Here is a 9,517-nt window from a genome sequence, read left to right as displayed (position 1 = left end):
GCTCCTCCTGCCCCGCACCAGGCAGCTGCGGGGGGCGGGGCACCGGCCTGCGGGCAAGGCAAGTTGTAGCCTCTGTGACATCATGGCAAGCACTGTGACGCAGCGGGCTCGCTGACGCCACGCTGCCTGGGAGATACAAGCTCAGGGGGCCCGCGCCCTCCTTCCCCCTCGGGGCTCAGGCGGGTGTCTGCCCCTTTCTGGTCTGATCTGGGATCTCCAGTGGCCGCTGCGGCGGAGCGGCTTCCTCCCCGCCTTCCCGGCCGAGCTTCGGGCTTGCAAACTGGCGAGTCCCGCTTGCCCAGGTCCGAGCCCGACAATTGCCGGTGGATTCATGCACTGCGCACCCGGCAGCCGCCGCCGCCTTCCGGCTCTTCAGCAATTAATAGGATTTAAGGGAGACACGTGATCACCTGAACTTCAGGGACAGCTGATCTATTGCAGGAGACCCTTGGTGGGATCGTTTTAAATCTCTCTTTTCGTTCTCTGCCTGAAGGCAAGGGACTCTCGAGCCCCCCTAAGCGTTCACACCGCCTTCCTCCTACTACCACCTTGACGGGCATCCTTAGAGCCTAATTTGCACCTGTGTAAAGTGCCCAGGCAACCTGGCTGGTTGGAGGCTTGTTTTCCTCCAGCGCTGGGGATTGGGACGTGCTGAGAGTGGATGTCAGAAGACAAGCTCCTCGGTGTTGTAGCTGAATAACCCCACGAGAAGGTAAATATGTCACAGCAATGTCAAGAGACTTCTTTTTCCAGGGAAGTCCTCCACTGAGTAGGTGTGTTACTGACTGACTGATTAAGCTTAATATCTATGAAGCTTTGATAAGAGAATTGATTTGTTCCTCCCCCTCTCTCTCTCTCTCTCCCAAATCTGGGGGTTGTATTTACTTTGTTTCATACTTTAGATGAAGGAATTCGGAATGTGTAGACACACAACCCATCTCCAGGGATCTGAAGGAGCTTGCTGACACTGTCCATGTTCTGGTTTTTGTTGCTTCTTAAAAATTAGAACTCTTTCTTTCAGAAATCCTCACCATTTACCCCTGACTTGACCTGTTCACTGTATTTGCTTGTAACTTTGGGAAGGGGGTGACAGCAATAGAGAGGGCTCAGAAATTTGAAAAATTAATGAAAATGCCCCAAATCAACAAACCCTCAAATAATAATAATAAAACCCCACAAATCCCCCACAAAATTAAAATAACGTTTGTACCCTTATCTTCCTCCAGTGGCAGTCATCCATAATGACTTACCCTGATGTATGTGCTTTGAAACATGAAACATAAAACCATGGTGTTCTGATGCAACTGGTGGGTTTATTTGTGCATAAATATTTTGAATGCAGTAGATCAGCAAATATAAGGTAAAACTTTAAAAGCTTTCTTACAACAATATTCACAAGCTTTCAAAATGTCCTTATTCTCATTTACATGAAGACCATTTAACACAGCTTTTGTAGTTCAAGAGGACTTTTGGGTGAGGGGAAATATAATTTCCCCCCCCCCCACCCTAAGGCCCCCCCTTTCCAATATGAAGTAATATAAGGGTGGAAAAGAAACAAACCAGATGTTCTAGATGTTTAATTCAGCCATGGCTGCTCAGATTCACATGGCAAAGGCTGCAGTAACCCAGGCTAGCAGTGGCCTCCCAATAAAGTATTTACCTACTGAGATTTCTTTATTCTTCAGAAATATGTACTGCTCATTGCCTGACAATATCCAGCTGGAGGTGAGTATACACTTCAATTCACTCACTGAAACAGAATCTAATATGTGGGGATATGCCGATTTATGATGGGGGGGGGGAGGGGGGAAGGGAGGACATTAAACCCATCAGTAGACTAAGTCCTCCATGCATTACTTAAAAAAATACAGGTATGTCCAAAATAGTAGGACTACTCTCCTTAATTCTCAATATGCATTTCATTTTTAATTAAACTTATGATTAGCTAATGTAAGGTAACATAATAGAATGATAATTACTTCCACAAAATGTGTGATAGGTGAAGATGCAAGGTGTCAGTGTATTGTTTGAAACCTACTTCTCCAAAGGATGGAACAACACAAAGTGCACTCATTATATAGTACAATACACCGCTTAGGAAATTGAGACTGGGGCATCCACTTGTTTAAGTTTCATGACATCTTATTTTCTAGACAAACTGGACAGATGAAAATAAGATGGTTTGTCCTCCCTAAATACTTTAGGTAGCTAGGCCTGCAGGCTGTAATGTCAAATAAGACCATGTGAATTGGTTAAATGCAATGTATTACATTTCTGAAATGCAAAGCTTGCTGGGGAATGGGGTGCAATGACAATGTAGTCCATCGTTTGGTCACAACACGCCAGATTCCATATTTCAACCCAGCGGTCTCTTTCAATGAGCTTTCATTTTCAATATAGTGCTAAGAAGACATGGTATGCTAGGTTTAGGGGAGAAGTGATTAGGAAGTCTGCTATTTGGTTCAGACCCATTCACGGCTATATTTTCTGGAAGGACAATTATAAAGAAAAAAGTCAGGTGGTGATGAGTTTGCCCCCATGGGGGTGAGGGGAAGGGCAGAAATCCATCTGCTTTTTAGGGCATGATATTTTCTTTTTAGGAAAGTCTCTAAGAACATATCATGACTGTAATAAGGATGGAATGTGCATTTTTCTAATGAAAGTTTCACATACCTGTGTGATCATTTCTGTGTCTACTGGGTTTAAATTTGTTCTTGAGCAGAGCAGTTACAGAATGTGTGTGCACTACTTGAGACACATTTGCACTGCCCTGACTGGAATCAGTGTAGCTGTGTGTAGCTAAAAAGGCTAATTGGTGCTAACTAGCCTACGCTCAGCACTTTACTCAGCTCCACTGCTGCTGGTCAGGGAGGTAGCCACACTAAAAGCCTGTGATCTTAGACATTGCTATCATGGTGGGATCCTCATAGCCTCTCCAGCCCCTTTACAGTGAGTAAAAAGACCTGGCAGGGTCTGAAAATCCCTTACCCAACCCTCTTTCTCCCTCAGATGCTTAGTCTACTGGGGCAGTCTATATGTGTACTTTAATACGCATTAAAGCATCACAAAAAACCCCTGCACTTTTGCTAATGTGAATTAAAATAGGCTAATGCACCTTTTTCTAGTACTCACAATAGAGGGCTCTCATACACGAGCACGGAGGCTGCTCTGACATGCTGGAATTTCAGCGCGTTGGAGCAGACTCGATTGATCAAGTCTCCTGGATCATGGCAATTGCTGCGCTCCAGCAGCCTCTTGCATCTCATGTATCAGCATCCCTGCACTTAAGAATGGCGGGGGGGGGTGTTTGAATTAAAGCTCATCAATGAAACTTTAGTTCAAGTGCCCCTGCTACCATTTTCAAGCGTGGGAACGCTGATACAGGAGACATGGTGGCACTTTAATTAGAGTGGCTCTTGGAGCCGCTCTAATTAAAGATCTGTCCCCCACCCCCGGTGCACGTGTAAAAAGTGCCCAGTAAATTTTTAATCTGCATTAGCAAAAGTACATTGATGAATGTGTAGACATATCTCTGGTTGTATCCTATCTTTTGAAGACTCCTTCACAATCCCTAGCATAGGAAGGCTGAAAGGTAAGATGGAATTCTTGGAAAAGACACCTTCAGAAAATGTAGCAACTAATTCATATTGTGATTTTTTTTTTTTTGAACACATGGTACCCTGAGCTACAGTGGAGAACCAAGTTCATCCTTGGTGGAGGATTGTTAGCACCTGACCCCCTAGCAATGCTACTGATCATGTCAGGCTCCCTCAGTTTGGATGATCAGTGCTCACACTGTCAGAATACTGTCTATGATGCCATGCCCCAGCAAGCTTCTTGTTCCAAAAAGGAGATCATAGGCTTCAGTTCTTAATGCCAAAAGTTCAGCCAGATTTATTGGCCAGATTTATTGACAAACAAACCTAGACAGTAACATCAGTGGCCAACTGGTACATGGTTAGGGTGGCCATCATAGAGGACAGTCTGGTTGTTCCTTCTCCTCTATTGATACGAAACCCAATGTCTTTATGTCTTCTATTTTTCTCTTCAAGAGAAAGACGAAGTTCAAGTGGCCCTGCTGCTGTTTTCAAGCACGGGGATGCTGATACATGAGACACGACAGCACTTTAATTAGAGCAGTTCTCAGAGTCGCTGAATTTAAGCATCTCTGGAGCATGTTTAAAAGCATTCCTATATGCCAGGGACACTCTTCAAAAGAAAAATAGAGGACATAAAGGCATCAGGTTTTGTATCAATAGAGGACAGAGTAGCAGAAAACCAGAATGTCTTCTATGATGGCCACCCTATACATGGTGCTAGCCAGCTAATTTGCAGACATGGTATATAGGCAAGACATAACCTCTGAAGTATTAAGGGTTCCCAGGCCCCTTTTCGTACACAGACCAAAACAGTTTTGAGTTTACAGCATATACAGCCTAGTTTTCACTTGTTACTGAAACATGCTTACGTGATATCATCCACATCCTATTGCTCCCAAATAAGTGTAACTGTCCCACCAGGTACAGATACCTGTTTGCCAGGTTACTCCTGGTCACTCTCATATTTGTTTTGGAGTTTTGTACTGGTCTTATCACTTCCCTTGCTTTCTGTTGGCCTCGGAGGCACCTCTAAGACTAATAAGCTACTTTCCTAGCACTTCTGTATAAGCCATGTGTGATATGCCTAGTTCTGTACTCATTGGGGCCTATGTCGGATTATGCTAGTAACAGGACTTTTCTATAATCGGTTGTTGTATTAATTCATACCCCAAAAAGGCCTAGAACTGGTATGCCTATGGGTCTCATACAGTACTAAACACCCTTCCTGAACTTCAGAAAGTTACTTACTGATTTCAAGGGATAAATCTGTCTTAGAATAGCAATTGAATTAGTAAACTAAATTCTTCAAATAATTTACCATAACTGTAGATATTTTTACTGGAAAAAAGGAAGATTGTCTTCTCAACCTTATTGTTTTTTATAAGGTTCTTTGCTGGCATATAGGGAACATGCTCCAGGGATGCTTAAATTTAGTGACTCTGAGAACTGCTCTAATTAAAGCTGTCGTGTCTCATGTATCGGCATCCCCACACTTGAAAACAGCAGTAGGGCTGCTTGAACTAAAGCTTGTTTGACAAGCTTTAGTTCAAGCAGCCCCATTGCCATTTTTAAGCATGGGGGTGCTGATACCCAAGACTTGGGAGGCTGCTGGATTGTGGTAATTACCATGCTCCAGCAGGCTTGATTAATCGAGTCTGCTCCGATGTGCTGTAATTACAGTGTGTTGGAGCAGCCTCTGCACTTGTGTACAGGCACCCTAGGACACCTGGATTTTTGGCCTGGTGCTGCCACTGAACTGCTTAAATCAGCATTTATCAACACATGGGTCACGGCCCAAAGAATACTGCTTAGATCAGAATTTATCAACCCATGGGTATTCATGAAAGGGTCACAAACAAACTTTAAAAATGGTTTCTCCTTTAAAACAGAAAAATGAGGGAAACCATAGCTTTTCCCTTGCAGGCTGGCAGAGTTCCAGTCTGCCAGGGGCTGCTTGGGGGCCCCCTATGCACCCCACACACCCACCCCCTGCTCCTGGGGGGGCAGGGAACAGAGGGTCAGGAGTGAGGGGTACTGTGTCGGGACTGGCAATTGATGTTTACAAATGGGTCCTGGTCCAAAAAAGATCGAGAACCACTGATTTAGATGATGGTGAGCAAGTTGCTTTACTATCCTGTGCTTCTGATCTACTCACCTTTTGCCTGTCTTAGATAACTGGCATGTTACCTTCTCTAGACGGGTGCAGCAGCTCCTAGCCCACTGGGATTCTGATGTTGTTTAGGTCCCTAGGCCCCTCTGCCAGACAAATGATGTATAATGATAATACACTTCGGTGTTTTGGGTTATTCCTTAGTCTCTGATACTTCAGTGAGATATGCTGATGCTCCACATGTATTCAGTGATCTGTCCATGGGTAGCTCACTTCAGGATTGTCACACAGTATTGGTATTGATTGACCTGCTTAATATCTAAAACAAAATAAAGGGTAGTTCTTTTCATTAACCTCTAGTTTATTAACACTGAAACACTGATCTGCTTGCAATGTACGTTTCAATCCTCATGCTTTTCACTTTGTGCTTCGTTTTGTTTGAGCAATGAAAACATACGAGTTATTTGCACTCTGGTTTCATGTCTATTTTCTGGTCAGATTTTCATGTGCTGTTGTAATTGGATGGCCAACACTACCCAAAAGAGGTAATTTGTTTGACTGGCTTTAATATTAGGATTTGTAATACTTCCCATTAAGAGAAACCCAATTTTAAGACAAAACTCATTTAATCTTCTTTAACGTAGAATATATTCTTTAGCTGGAGATTTGCAAGAAAATCAATTTGATAGTAGTCTTAAGATCAGATCTAAATTGCATAGAAATCAGTGGAAGTTTTTTTGTCTGTTTTCAATGAGAGTTGGAGTTGGCCTTCAATAGATAATTTCACAATGATTCACATCCCTCTTCTCTTCCCCCACCCCTCGCAATTCTGTTATAAAACCACAAATATAAATGCACTGAATCCACAGGATAGGACCCTATGTGGTCATGTGTATCACCAGATACATTGCTTAACATGAAAAAGCCAGTACTGGTTTCTTTTTTGGAGGCCTTACTCTCTGCACTTACACAGGAAGTGGTGTTTGGCTGATGGTCAGCATACAGGTTGCAAACAAATGGCAGGAAGGAAAATGCTGCTATAGCAATTGTCCTTTATCTACCTCCGAGTAAACTACCTTATGCTTTAATTTCTTTTAGCAATGACCATGGGAGTGCCCTCTTATTGGCCATGACATTTTGGGGTTTTTGATCCCTGAAATATGTTTCCTAAATGAGAGGAGTGGAGAGAGGCTGATCAGATTAATCATCTGAAAAACAAGATATGAAAATCAATGCACAGAAAATCAGAGCAGCCTAATTGGATCAGGCCCTGGGTAGGGCTGACCTTTATGATTTTCTGGACCCTAGGCTAATGGAGAGATCCCAAGGCAAGATACTTTCCCTGCCAGGTACCAGGGCTGACACAGAAGATTAGTTACAAAGTCTTGAGTGAGAAAATCCCCAAAGAGTAACCCCCCACCAGCCATTTGCTTGCATTTGCCTGTGCTTAAGATGGGTCCTGGCAAGAGGCACACAAGCATCTGTCTTTTTCTGTTTCAGAAACTCCAGGAGTGCTGATCAGTTATCATGGGAACCATCTGGTTTCTTCTTATAGAGATCAACAGTTAGTCATTGAACAAACTAGAACATGCAGCATTGAATTCTGCATCCTCAGTTAAATACAGAGGACTCAGTTCAAGGCCCCTAACCGCTGGTCATAATGATTGCTACAGACAGAGAAAGCTTTTTGCCTCAAAGCTTTTACCTTGAGACTGCTGAAGCTGCTTTGCTATACAGGAGTGGTGTCAGGTGAGTCCCCTTGCTGCGCAGCAGTGCCCTGGAAGTCTGATTTCTCAGAGATCCTAAATACCACCAGCAGCAGGCCAAGTCTCTGGGAGGTTGATGTATTTGGTGTTTCTGAGAATCAAGACCCAACTGTCTAAGTTAGTGACGCTGCTTCTGCTTGGGGCTTCTCTTATAGTGGGAGTATCTGGTCATTAGAAGGTACCAGGTACAGACGTAGGGGCTCTAGTTTTTAATTCTTTGTTCTGCCGCAAGTCTCCAGTGTGAGTTAGTCTCTCTGTGTGGTCATTCCTACATGTTAAAATGGGAATGAAAGCACTTCCAACCCTCACAGGGATGTTGGGAGTTGAAATGGGTTCAAAGATGATGGGGCACTCACATAGTATGGTGATGGAGGCCAAATAGGTACTTAAGCTAGGTCTAAATCAGGAATCCAAATCTTCCACTCTTCTTTGTGCAGCATGCCTTGAACAAAGCTACGTGCCTTCTGCACCCACACTTATCCACTGCCGGCTGTTTGGCCTTCTCCTGGGCTGGCTAACCGAAGGATTCTTTGAGATGCATAGATATGCAAGGAGGATCAAATTCCACACCACTGCTCTTGGCTTCCTGTAGGCAGGGGGATTATTACAGGGGTTTCCAGCCCGTCAATGGACCAAAGTGCTGAGTGGCCTCACGAAAGCAGCCCCTGTTCAGTATTTCTCCTCTTGGACTTTCCCCAGAGCAGACATGAATTCATTAACCTTTGACGAGATTGTCATAATTTTTCCTATTGTGCTTGCTAATTACCAAAGCTGGCTTTCTTTTATTTAAATGAGGGCTTCCTCCCTCACGGCCCATCTGCTGTGAAATCATAATGCACATAATTTGTGACATTAAAAACATTTCCATAGCAACATCCTGTGATGTGATCAGCCCTGAATTATGACCTCACTGCACGATTGGGTGATGTTGGGGAGGAATAAAGAGCAACCTCTTTAATAGGAGTGAAAGAATCTTTGCTCCAAATGGTGGAAATTGCCTTGGGAGAAAAAGGTAAAGCAGACTCAGACTCTGTGTTGGGCCTCTGTGCAAGGCTGGATTTTTTTTTTTCTTTCTTTGGAAAACTTTGGTTTGATGGGAAAATTTCTTGTCACCTGAATTTTTAATGAATTTTTAATAGAAATAGTTTTTTCAATAATTCTTTCCATTACTGTGGGGCTTTTTTTCTTTTAGTTTTAAAGCAGCAAGGAGAGCTCAACCCCCTCTTTATGCTTTCAGGAACAGGTCCTGCATGGCCCGTGGCAATGCATGCTTTCCGCAGGCTACCCTGCTGCTACGTCTCAACCAACCCCATCCAGAAAAGATGACTGCTAGGGGGTGAATGGCCTAGTTTTCCAGCCCATTCATTCTCTCACCTCCCTGCTGAGATTGCTGGGGAGGGTGAGAATTGTAGCAGGGCTTTGTGGACAACTGGACTGAATTAATGACCTGTAATTTTACATAGGCCACTTAACAGGCATCACATCAAACGTTATTCCAGTGTCAGATACTAAGACCTGATCTAATGCCAATTAAAATTCATGGAAACCTTTTTTTTTTGTTGCTTTCAATGGACTTTGGATCAGATTGTCCCCATCACCATGCTCTCTCTCACTCTGCAAATGCTTTTGTATGAGAGGAAACTTCATTCACTGTGACTACATACATGAAGGTGCTCATATAGTAAGTTAGCATGATCAAGTCCCTAGATTGGATTTATTCCTAGGCAAAAGAGGAATAGAGTATGCAACTAATTTTTTAAATGGAGTTGATTACTGGTGAGATGTAGGATGGCGGTTCTGAAACAATAGCCCAATGGGGCCCGCAGTCATTTGAAGAGGGGGGCAGTTTAAGAGAGGAAATGAGCTTTTAATATTGACTACTGTACTGGTTTTCATTCCAGTGTCAGAGGTGTGTGTGGGGCTTTCTCTAGAGAACAAATGCAGGGGCATAGCTTTAAGATAATGTCATTTGAATTGACTATGAAAGAACAGGATGATGGGGTTGGGGGGGGGGGGGTTTGTGGAAACACAAAAGCTTTTGC

The sequence above is a fragment of the Alligator sinensis genome, unplaced genomic scaffold (genome assembly GCF_000455745.1).
Source record: "Alligator sinensis unplaced genomic scaffold, ASM45574v1 scaffold681_1, whole genome shotgun sequence".
NCBI classification, from domain to species: domain Eukaryota; kingdom Metazoa; phylum Chordata; order Crocodylia; family Alligatoridae; genus Alligator; species Alligator sinensis.
The sequence above is the reverse complement of the archived record's forward strand: the minus strand, read 5'-3'. Positions refer to the sequence as shown.